At 29.1% G+C, this 13,354-nt stretch overlaps 1 protein-coding gene and 1 long non-coding RNA gene across 2 annotated transcripts in view; one reads left to right on the forward strand and one right to left on the reverse strand.

Annotated features, from left to right (window-relative positions):
* LOC129958540 (sodium/hydrogen exchanger 3-like) overlaps positions 1 to 13,354 on the reverse strand; it is a 146,815-nt gene that overhangs the window by 65,407 nt on the left and 68,054 nt on the right. The window lies entirely within an intron of this gene.
* Positions 1 to 13,354, forward strand: part of LOC129958541 (uncharacterized) — a 40,568-nt gene that overhangs the window by 9,666 nt on the left and 17,548 nt on the right. The window contains exon 2 of the long non-coding RNA XR_008783239.1: positions 5,971 to 6,070. This is a non-coding gene — a long non-coding RNA (uncharacterized LOC129958541). The remainder of the gene's footprint in view (positions 1 to 5,970; positions 6,071 to 13,354) is intronic.

The following is a 13,354-nucleotide window of genomic DNA, read 5'->3' on the forward strand; positions in this document are numbered from 1 at the left end:
TAAAAAAAAACTCAACTACGAAGCAACACCTCTCATATGTGAAAATAAAAATCTTTGCACTCATGTGTTCACGGTCCACAGTTTTATGCAATAAAAGGGGAATAATTTCTTTATTGAGAGTCTGTCAAAAAATATAATGCCGAAAATTCCCACTGGTTTTGTTAAATGTCAAGGCCACATTTCTGATTAAAATTACTTGACCAAAAGTTTTACTGCATTTTTATTATAATTTCGAGTGTATATTTTAATAGGAATAAAAGAAGTAGCATAGTTGATTGATCATTCAGATGTTGAAGTTACAAATTGATGACAGGTTCAGATTCGTGTTATTTTCGTACTTAATTCATCGCAGTAAATTGTGATTTTTTTTTATTTCGGTAAAATTGGCGCTATTGAAAGTTAAAATATTTATGAGGTAATTGTTGACATAACTAATACTATAGAAATAAAATAATAAGCTCATAAATTTTTGTTGAAACAATCTAAAATTAAGATAATCAGTATGAAAGAAAAAACTTTAAAACGCGAACAAAATTCAATTAATTTAAGAAAAACATAGCTATTATAGGTTTAGCATTTATGATATTAAAAATTTTGAAAACCGACTTATGTATAAGGAATTTAGGGAAAAAATTATTTCGATATTTTTTTTCTTTGGTTTTTTAATTTTAGATTAAAAGATTTCATTTTATCGATTTAAAGATTTTAATTAAAAATTATTCTACTTTTTAAAATTACATTAAATTTTATATTATTTATTTTTCATTTTACAAAAAATGCCACTTTTTAAAATTTAAAAAAATTCTTTAATCGCAAGATCTAGATATATTTAAAACTGATTCATTAGAAACTGCATGTCAGTTTTTGAGGAAAATATGCAGATATTCCAACAGAATCAATATTAGAGCAGGTATGAAGTAACCAACAAACTTTCCTTTCTATTTCAACATAAACTTTTCCGTCTCATGTTTAAAACTGTAAATAAATTCTTCTCTGTTTATTTTTTCATTTCCCTTTCTTACCTTATTATTTACTTTATGAAGTAAGAAGGAGAAAAGATTAAACATGGTTGCACTTTCGTCGTCTGAGCCTTAATTTGTTTTTAAAAAGCGCATGCGCATTTCTTCTTACTGTCCCTGAGGATGATTTTGGGAAATGCAAGGGGATTGTTTCATTTCTTTAGTGAGAAAACCTTTAAACATCTAACATTTATAACTAAATCATTAAGATCTCTGGTCTATAGCCATGTGCTTTCATGCTATGAAGTTCTCAATTCAGTTTATGATCTTGATCAGTCTATGATCTTAATACGTTTCAATTGGATACACGGCAAAATCGGTTAGCAGTTAACTCGATAACACAGACTTTTTTACATTATATATTAAGCTAAATAGATAATTAGTAAGAGAAATATTTGAAATGTCTATGTGATCAAATTCTCATACCAATAAAAAAAGATAACGTTTTCTGGTTTAATAACACAAGAATAGGAACGTAACAACAATAAAATAAAAATAAAAACGAATTAGTTGCAAAATAAAGATAAGGTCGGAATAATTTCCTCAAAGAGTTTTAAGTATAAATCATACCTCCTTCGCGTACATATCACAAAAATCCACCGTACAGCCAAGCAGAATGCAAAGAAGCAGATACGTACAGCAAAAAGAAATATCTCAAAACATTTGCTGATTTTCTATATGTCATTATATTCACTGAGAACTACAAGTGAAAAAACAGAAACAAGTACGCGATATATCATTATGTCCCGTTAAATAACCTGAATATGATCCTGGACCATTCGAAAGCAATTGTGCATTTGAAAATAATTTATTTTTTAAAAGCATTAATCAATAACTTTTTAGAGAAAATGAATGCTGCTTCATTTCATCGAGATTTACCTGTAGATATACGGATTCATATTTAATTATCCACAGATAATAATCCTCTTAAATTTCTTTATGTTAAATTTGGTTGTCACTGATTACAGTTTAGAAATCATGGCTAGATTTACTTCCGGAATTTTACCTAATGGTATATAGAAATTACATTTAGTTCCCCAAGCTCTTTTTTAAATATCTAAATACAATAAGGAATTTATTAAATTACAACACTATACAGCTCACAAAATTTGGAGATATTTAAAAATGAGTATAGAGCTGCTAAAAAAAGAATATTTTAATTATTTGATTAAATAAGAAAACCAGAAAAGCAAGCGACATATCAAGGGAAATTGTTTGATTATGCAGATGAGATGCAAAACTACCTCTTTAGTGAAAAAGTAGAAGTAAGAAGAATCTGCACAATACATGATCTTAAAAATGGATATCCTACAATTTTCTAACACTTGCAATGCCCCTGCAATATGATCTGATCGAATGCGATTTCTGGACAGTCATAAACACATATTTACAAAAATAAAAACTCACATGACAATGACAACAACACTTAGAATATCTAAAGAAGCGATTAGCAAATTGGGAATTGTTTTTAAGAGATTGCACAATATAAAAAAGTCAGAAATAAGATAGTACTTTCAACACAATAGCTTTTCTGATGTTCTTATTTCATTAAAAAAATTACATGCTTTATTTTATTTCTTTTTAATATACTCTAACAGTTTTGAACAATGTATTTAAAATGTCTGTAAAAAATATACTATTAATAAAAAATACAATGCATGAATTTCTTCTGAAATAGTTATTGTACATACATACACGCTAGGTATCATCATTACATAATAACTAATGTTAAGAAATTATTCTTATATGATATTAATTCTATGAAAAACAATATAATCATTATATATTTAAAATATAATGATCCAGTTTTCTATTTTAAACTCCAAATTGATTGCCTGAAAGCTATTGCGATAAGAAATATTCCATTAAACTTTCTATAAGCATTTTATCTCGTTCTTTCAATCGATGAAAATCGTTCAAATTAGTTAAAAAGTTTTCCTTCAGAATCAAACACATATACAAAAAAACTAGAAATATATATATATATATATATATATATATATATATATATATATATATATATATATATATATATATATATATATATATATATATATATATATATATATATATATATGAACACTAATGAGATCCATCATGACGATAATGGTTTTATTTGCGCCTTGAAGCATTACTTTCAATTCATTGAAATGTTGGCATGTGTCTGTAAAAAATCAATTTTGAGAGCCACATAATATGCAACAACTGTGAGTATTGTTCAATTTCCCCCTCATTTTGCAGAAACAGTCTGATTTCTTCCAATCAGTCAACAAATCTTTGAAGTACGTTCCCGCGCTCAACTAGCAAACATTATTCTACAATAGTAAGCCATTATACACCGAGTTGACTTCATCCACAAAGCTTCATTTAAAGTCTTTTCGCGTACTTTAAACCTATTCCATTATTATTACTTTCGCTTATTTAAAGCCTACGACGATATGAGGTTGACTATTTTTGTGACTAGCGCCTTTATATTATCAAGAAATGTTAAACCACTTTTAGAAGACAAGGCTTGTTGGTGAATAATGCTGTGGAATTCAAGAATCGAATGCCCTACGTCTATTTGAAATAAACTAATGAAAACATTTTTTTTGCCCACCATATTTGAAGCACTATCAGTTACTGAAACAATTCTTTCTTTTCAAATCAATTTCTTTCTCAGCAAGCGAATTTTTAACAGACGTACAAATATATGTATTTTTAAAAAAATGGAATAGAAACACTCACGTTTGTTCGTAATACTTTATAGTGAACTTTGTTATTTTGGACTAAAATACAAAACGTTTTGATCGGCTGTGTGCCCAAAATATTGTGTCGCGTGCCATCAATGGCACGTGTGCCACTGGTTCGCCATCCCTGGCCTAAACGCTCCACATTAACGTATTTGTTCGCATGCACAATTTTTGTCGCATCATTTAACCCATCTGCAAAACAACTCGTTTAAGACCTACCATTAATACGAAATTATTGATCCCGATACTTCAAACAAGTTCCTGAAACAAGAGAAATCATTCAGGTCAAATAAAAAAAAGACAGAAAGAATAATATAAAAGAAAGATTTCGCTTGTTTTCGACCAAAGTAATCAATATTACGTTTTGACTACTATTTTTGTTCTTTTAATCCTATCATGAATAGAGAATAGATCGGATTCAAGCTTGAAAATTATGTTATACAAATCGAGTTTGTTAAAAGTTTACTCTAAAATAAATCTAAAAATAACAACCAATATAACAATATTTCAACCCTACCATATTAGAAATCCTTTAATAAAAATGGTTTAACAAAGATATTTCACTAGAAGAAAACATTACTTTCTAAAAAAAAATTGTTGAAACTTTCTGTATTGATTTCTTACTAAACGTAATGATTGCTTTTCTTGCATGAAAATATTTTCTGCGCTTAGATAATCTACATTTCATGAGCCAAAATAAAACAGTCGTCATAAATCTTATGATGGATTAAAAATAAACTTAGAATACCCATGATCTTTCATTTCCGAAAAAATATTTACTTGTAAATGTCCCAGTTGTAGCTCCATACAATAGATTCCTCCGATGCAATAGAAATTTCTTTCCATATCAACAAAAATAGCGAATTGAAAAAGTTAATAGCTTGTCTGACTAAAACAAAATTATATTTTTTGATACACAAAAAATATTTTTGGTTCATAACAGGTTTTGATAGCCAATAAATAAATCAAATCACATAAATTGTGCCAATAAATAAATATATATTCTGCCAATATATTCTTCCATAATATGCTGCTAATAAATAAATCAAATCACATAAATTGTTAAAATATTATTAGTTGAATAATAGATACTTCTTATGATGTTTTTATACTTAATATGAACCCTCTGCGCACAGGTTACTTTCATGCGGCACGAGGGATTAATTGCAGAAAACTTTACTTTTTATGATATAATAAGATTAGAAGTTAAATAAATAAATAAATGATACACAAGTAAAGTAACAGTTTTTTTTTTTTTTTTTTTTTTTTTACTCTTAAAATTGCACAAACATTTAAAACTCAGAAAATAAGGCTTAAATCTCAGCAGATTTTTTTTCTTGGAAGAAACGCATACACAATTTTAACCATAGTAGATTCCTAACAGAATATATTGTGAAATGCCGGTTTACTGTATCTTTTTTATTTCAAAAAATAAATTGCTCTTAGGAAATGCAGAAGTTTGCATAAAATTCAAACTTGCAAATCTTACAAAAACAGAAATCAAACAAACGAATACGGTATCAAATAAGTTACTAAAAAATCACGTGATATTATATAGGAACTTATAAAACTTTCAAACTTATTAAGTTATCAAAACTGAGAATCAAAATATATACGAATACATATTTTCTTGTATTCGTATATGCATTGGAAATACATATATCAATCTTTATTATTTCTCTTCTGTCTCTCACTGTATGTTTTACATGTATGTATCACAAAACTGATATGTATTTTATTAATATATTTATGTATTTTATAATGATTTCGAACAGGTGATAGTGGCGCAATTATTTCTAATTGTACCAAAGAATTGCACTGCATTTCTTCAATTTTTTTTTATTTTGAGATCTTGTTTATTGGCATAATTAATAGGGGCAGCTAGTTTCATATTCAAGCGTTATTGAGAGGATAAATATTTTTCGTAAGCAAGCTTTATGGTTGTGTAGGCAATGTTTAAGTTTACAATATCCATAAGTTTGAATAAAATATCCATAAGTAAGTTTGAATGCATTATCCAAATCTTCTAAAGAAAAGTCGTCTGTGATCTGGAAAGAAATTTTTTTCCTTCGAATAAAAGCATATTTTGGGCAATTATGATACCTGTATTCTTAAGAGCATTAGATATCCCCATTAGCCATCCATAAATACTTCGTTAAAGCCACGTGATATTTGTCCCGAATTGGTCTATTACATCAACCTCTTTATTTCTATTTTAGCTCATATTAATGCCAAGCGTTTGAATCTGCTCATCGATTTTGCTGCCGTCCTGTCCTAGGCTGATAACAAGAATATGACAACTGTAGTTTGATGAGTGAAGTAAGAAGCCAACTTAATAAGCTTTTAATATATCACTTTTCTGAAATTAATCTTAATTCCAAAAATATTTTAATATACCTTTATTAATGAAATGACTCTTCAAAGGGTTATTTTTTCCAAAACAGTGGCATATTGGTTTGGAGAATAATTATCCGGAATCTGGCGTATGGAATGCATTACAGAGTGTCTCAAGTAATTTCATTTCCGAGCAGATCGAACAAACTGTTTCAAGTTCACCGAGAGCTACGGAACAAGTGGGAGAAATGCTAATTAGTGGTTAGTGCGTTGGTGGCCTTTCCACATTCGCCGTATTTATTTGGGTTAACAGAACATACCCATTGACGCACTCTATTTCGCGGATCTGTGAACAATGGATCTGTGAATGGCTTAAACTTACTTTAAAAAATTGTCAAACTTTATGCCTTATTTCAGTCCAAAAGAACTTCCATTTTCAAAGCTAAGCATTTTAAAAATAACTTTATTTACGATTATTTAGGATTAAACTTTTTTTCCCCATATTAATGATTGGCGAGCTATTTGAATCATGTGTGCAGTAACTTAAACATAGGTATGCTTTAAAATAGAAAATTACTAAATGCACAGAAGGACATTCAAGAAAATGGTAATGGGAAGTATCCTCAGAGGGTGAATAAATGTAGAAATAAAAAAAGCAAAATTATTAGGCAAAAAACGTTCTTTTAGCAAGCCAAACTAAATTAAACTACTATTAAAGAAATTGCACTGCAACTTTTAAAGAAGAGACATTTTAAAGAGAGAAAGAAGAGAGCGTCTTTTTTATATCCTACCAATACGGCTTTGAGAACATCATATTTAGATAAAAGAAGCTTATAAATAACCTTCTACCATTTTAGAAGGGTTAGAAATGATTATAATGATCCAAAGAATAAAATTAGTAATTTCGATAGGACAAAAAAGAAAATATACAAAAATCAAAAAATCTTAATACCTTATTGCTAATATTATATTCGCTGAATATATTTCTAGAGCTAAATTTGATTTCCTTCATATAAAAGTTGTATGCTATTTCTCGTTTCATACCAAGTGTAAGAATTTCTGACAATCTTTATTCAAAAATGTCACTTACAAAATTCTTTATTCACTTATAGAATTAAAATTTCTCAAAATGGTTTCAGCAAACTTTCAACAAAGAATGTTTGGAGATCAATGGAACTTAAATATACACGATGACATTAATAAATAAAAGAATTATTTTAATCAATCTAGCGTATTTATTTAGTTATTGTTTATAATTTTTTAATTTCTAATTTATCAATAATTAAAAACGAAAAACTAAACTATTATATATAAAAAATTGGTTCAAGTTGTTTCAAAGAAGGATATTCTCAGATCAATTATGTTCTAAAATTTAAATGTATTAAACCTTCTCCTACCTTAGGATTAATTAATAATTATAAGAAAACATTAAACAATAAATTTCTTTGAGCATAGTCTTCATAAATCTTTAATAGGATACGACCAGACACTGGACTAGAGAGTTCGAGGTTCTTGACCCAATTCCACCGTAGAACCGTCGTGTAAGCAAGTCTGGTGCACGTTAAATCCGTTGGTCAAATGCCCTCCCGCTGGTGTGGCGTGTAAGTTTAGAGAGAAGGGCACCATCTCGGGTGTCGTGCTCATCACCTGATCGAGGTTCAAAATTACGAGGCCCGTGCCGAAATAGCCCGAGTGTTGCTTTAAAACGAGATGTGAATATAACTAGACTTCACTTCCTTCTATTTCAACGGTTCATGTGAAATTCTTTACAGATCTATGCTTCCAGTCGACAGTTTTGAGTGCTTAAATTCTCTCATGTCGCTTAGAGAATAATATTATATTCTCAATCTTGCAAAGTTAGAACAACAAGCAAAGATAAATTTACAATGATATTTAAACTTTGCAATATGCTGCAAAGAAAATATCGGTATAGATAAATGTTATGAGTTGAGTGAACAAAATAACTGTAAAATTCTCTCTATATTAATACTTCGACCATCTTTTTATAAAATTTTCGAATCAAGTAAAGGAAATGTCTCCAAAAGTTGTGTAGAAATATGACAGCAAGACAGACAGAAACTTTTCTTTTACAGAAAATATAACATTTATTTGCTGATGATAATATTTTTATTAAATTTTTTTTAAAAATATTTTCTAAATATTAATTAAATTTTTATTCTCTCAAATTGCTTCCTTTCTTTTAAAATTTTAACCACAAAATTTCTGTATTAAACATGTTTTGCTTGCAAAAATCCTTCCGGAATTGAATCTTTTTCTTTCTGACAAAACATTCTACTTTCTTGTGATTACAGGATTGTTTGATATTCTCCAGAAAGCAAAATTTTTCATACAAAAGTAGGCTACCCACATACCTGCGATTTCTTAAATGACTCAGTAGTTAGTTGGGTTATGTGCGCTACACAGTATCATCTCGACTAAACTGTATAGCCGGCAGGAAAGACCGTATAGACGATTTTTATTCGTAAAGCTATTAGATATTTGTTCATGACAAGCACACTTGGCATACGGACATGGATCCCCACACATGAGCTTGAATCTATTCACGAGCGTGCTTATTAAACAAATGATTCCCATGGGTTACACTACAAGTATGTGGATAAGTATGTTTTATAATATAAAATTTGTTTTATAATATAAATAAGCATAGTTTCGTTCCCCTGGTGAGTAATATGGTTTTGACATCGAGTTACCACCATCCCAATGAAAGAGCTTGCCCCATCAAACAAATAAACAGTTAGAAATAATTCTAGGAGAAATGTACAAAAAAGAGGATAATCTGAATTAAAGTTACAAATTTCAGAAATTCATTGATTTCCATTAATAAAATGCGAAATAAAAAAATGAAGAAAAAAACATGTATCTTCGTAGTCAGATAATGTGTTTGTTTTTTATTTTCTACTAATTAATGATTTCGAGAAAATTTTATTATCTAAATTAGAGAGAGAACCTGGTTATTAGATAACCTATGCTATTTAAGTGTGATAGTGAGATAGTCAGTATTGATTATCTGTTGCCAAGCTATGTTTTTGAAAACATTTCTCGCGTTTCTCACTGGAATCTGTATAATGTCTTTAAAACATTTTCTGTTGAAGCAAAAGAATCGATTTTATTGAAAATGTAATTGGTAAGTGAAAAGGGATTTCTGAGTAAAGAGCTTAGAAATACAATTTTCACTGATTTTACTGTAATGGTTTCATTTACTGTATGCGTGATCATACCAATTTCTGATACAACTCAAAAAAAAACCCAAATAAAAGAAATCAAACAACACGACATTACGATAATGCTGTGTGAAGTATCTATATATATAAAATTGAATATTCATGCTTTCGTGTGTTGTTTATTTGCTTGTTTGTTTGAAGCTTATAGAATTCCACAGCCCTTGTCAGAATCAAACAAAATTTGGCACATATGTCCCTTAATATATAAAAGGATTAACTGAGCAATTATAAAATTGCTATGTTCCCTAAAATGGGTGAATTGGGAACAAAAAGATTTTATGTTCTTCTGAAATAACTTTGAAGCAAATAAGGGCAAAAAAATTATTTTTAAATCCTTTTAAACTTTAACAAATTAGTTATTCAGTGATATAGATTTCTATTTTTCACAATTATTTCTGTACTTTTATTTGTAGAACAAAAAGACGCAGCCGGAGTCACGGATACAGCGGCTAGTAATATAATATAAATTTTGTGACAGCCGTTTCACAACACGTCTCACTGATTACCCGGTTTCCTCCTAACGAAGCTTAATATTGATAATCTCACGATATTTATTCTTTATTGGAAAATCAATACTGAATTTAGTGATTGTTTCAAAACTGAAAACACAAACTAATTTATTCTTCTTAAGACCTTGACCTTGAGTCAAAATTTGCACAACAAAAGATTAAAGTGCATGCTTTACATAAATGACAACAAACTTTCAATGTTGAACTTTTTTGCTCTTTTGTCAAACTTGCTAAAAATTTTATCTCACATGCTTCAGACAGTTTAAAGAGCAAAGCTATTATAATGCTGCAGATAAAAAAAAATACTTTGTTGCTTATGGATGGCATATATTTGCAAGCATTGCATATAAATAACGTTTTAAAACAAAGCATCATTTTAAAAGGAAAAAGTTTTTAAGCTCCAAATTGAAAGAATAAAACTTCAAGTGATGTTGGATTATGACTGCAATCATTTGGGGGGAGGGGAGGAAGGAAAATGTCAAGCATTAGATTTTCATCTACACCTGCTCCTTTAAATACAATTGTCAATCTTTATTTGATTAAAAAAATTAGAATTTGTGTGCACAAAAAGTGTTAAACACATATTATACATAACGGCAATAATGTAAGAGTATCAAATTAAAACTAGCTTCAATAGCAGTTAATGAGAATGGGTATAAGTGACATGAGTAAAGCGCAATGATAGCGATTACGAATAAAATGCCGAAATTAATCACTCAACTATAGTAAAAGAAATCCTCTCAAACTGCCCGAGGTAGCAGGAGGCGTAGCAAAATTGCATGCTTGTCGTGTTAATTTGAACTGACAGTGGAAGGAATGAAGAAATTATACTTTCATGAAAGAATTTGGAGAAAAGTAATGAGACTGCACCTGGAGCACATTCGCGCATTCTTTTTGAATGATTATTTGTTGAGAAATAGAATTTTTTGAATATGAGTTGTATATTCATATTAATTTTACACGCATGCTAGAAGTTATTTGACATTGATTATTAGCTCTTTAATATGCCATTCGATGTTTAATCGAAATACCTAATGTAGCAGTTCGTCTTATTTTAAAATACATATTTTCTGATAAAAAATATTTTCATCGGGAATCCCTCTTTTGAATAAAAATAACAGATTACAAAAGGGAAGAAGGAAATTATAGGGATTATATACCATTATATACTTTCTTTCGTTATTAACGCATATTGCCAAATGCAATCATACCTAGCCAAACTACTTTTTAGGTTCATTAATTTTATATGCATGCTAGAAGTTATTTGACAATGATTATTAGGGCTTTAATATGCCATTCGATGGTTAATCGAAATACCTAATGTAGCAGTTCGTCTTATTTTAAAATACATATTTTCTGATAAAAAATATTTTCATCGGGAATCCCTCTTTTGAATAAAAATAACAGATTACAAAAGGGAAGAAGGAAATTATAGGGATTATGTACCATTATATATTTTCTTTCGTTATTAACGCATATTGCCAAATGCAATCATGCCTAGCCAAATTACTTCTTAAGTTCCACCATATCTAAATAAAATTGGTAATGTAAATACTATTATTTGCTGAACTTAGAAAGATTCAATGAAGAATGTGGTAAATAAAGCTTAAATAAGTATATAGGATTAAGAAATATCACCAAATCTACTTTCGTCTGATTAGTCTTGTTCCATACATTAGAATGATAGTTGCATGATTTTTAGGACAGTTCACAGACTTGTCTGTTGTTAACCCATTATCGAAATCTGATGAATAATGACCCTTTAAGAATGCTTCATTTCAAGGGAGCCATTGAACTTATCTCGGAAATTATCTAGAAAGATTATTCAGAAAAAAATTCACAGTACTATGTATTATTTTGATAAAATATCTTTTACGATTGCCCTAATACCCCTACGATTCTAATCATTTACGATTTGCAATAAGCCATATACAAGGATGGCAATTAATATCTTCAGACATTTTTTGTAGTTTGCTTTATTATAGAATGTTAGATTTAAAGAAATGTTCAAAAAAAAAATTGTAGCAGGCACTATATGTTTCAAAGAAAAACTTTTCACGGTTACGCCTTATACGCTTACAATCTTTAATACCTTTTGTCATAAATTGCCTTTACATTCTTTCACGGTTCCTCTTTTGCTGTTCATTGTGGTAAACTACACATGCGTGTCACCAAACATTTCATTTCATAAATTCATTATTTCATCATCATCTTCATAAAATTCAAAATAGAAATTGGAGCATAAGCAATATAAGATGAAAAAGTTATCCAAGATAAATCCTATTTCCTTAAATTATCATCCTTTAAAACTGTTAAAGCCGGAAAGAAGGGAAAAGACAAAATCATAGTTTTTTTATTATATTTAATAACTATTATTTAAAGTATTCAGTATTATTTGGGGAAGTTACCTGATATCTGGCCGATGGAAAACTTGTAAAACATTTTCCATTAGGAGAAACAGGCGAAATTTTTTTCACTTCTTCCTTTTTAAACAAATAAAGAAAATTATTAGCAAAATTGCAGAATGTTATTGAAAAAAAAAATTAACGAGTTTACTTTTATAAGTTTTGATATCTTATTTTTATTAAGCTTTTCTAATTTAAAAGTAAGGGTTATTTTCAGTTAATGAATTTCTTTGTTTAAGTATAAAAAATAATTACAATCCCCTCCTAAACCTACTTAGCAAATAAAATATTAAGCCTGAAATCTTTCACACGAACATATATTGCATGCTACATTTCATGCAATATTTGGTCATACTCAAAATTTGTATTTTTCCGTTGAAGCTGAATAAATCAAAATATTTAAATAACATAGCAAGATTTATCGATCATGATTATTATTATAAACATTAAGCCCGCTCCAAACCATAATCAAGAAAGAAATTGGCCTTATCGCAATTTTTGAAAGATGTATAAGTGGAAAAACATTCATTCATGAACCGACATGCATTATGATGAATGGAAATAGAGCTACTGTTTTACCTTCCTCCCTCGATCATAGTATAACCACACCCATCGTTGTAACGACCGAGACTTCTAGCATTTCGCCATAAACAGATAGTAAGACATGCAGACGGCTGTTAGCAATTTGAACGTGCACCTCTTAACACACTGATTCCTTATATTTTTAGACACATATTTATCTGGTATTTCAAAGTTCTCTATCTGCCCTATAAACATCAGCAATATGATCGTAAAATATTTCAAATAATCCGTTTAGTAGCGATTCAGTTAGCACCAATTTTTCGGTAGAAAGTAGCAAAAAGTAAAAGAAAATTATTTTGTCCTTTATTTAAACTTTTCCCACGTGCAGGAAGGTGATAATTAATTAGATGCTGATTTATCAAAAACAATCCTTCTGAAAGGGCAAAGTTTCAAGTTCACGAAACCAGAACTTGATATTTGGGTCATAACACTCGATTTCATACGAGACATTAATAGTTAATCGTGGAACTATTTCATCAGAATGAATGATGCACGACAAAATCTTAAATCTGGTGCGTGCATTTTTGTATG

This window comes from Argiope bruennichi, chromosome X1 (assembly GCF_947563725.1).
Source record: "Argiope bruennichi chromosome X1, qqArgBrue1.1, whole genome shotgun sequence".
In the NCBI taxonomy this organism is placed as follows: domain Eukaryota; kingdom Metazoa; phylum Arthropoda; class Arachnida; order Araneae; family Araneidae; genus Argiope; species Argiope bruennichi.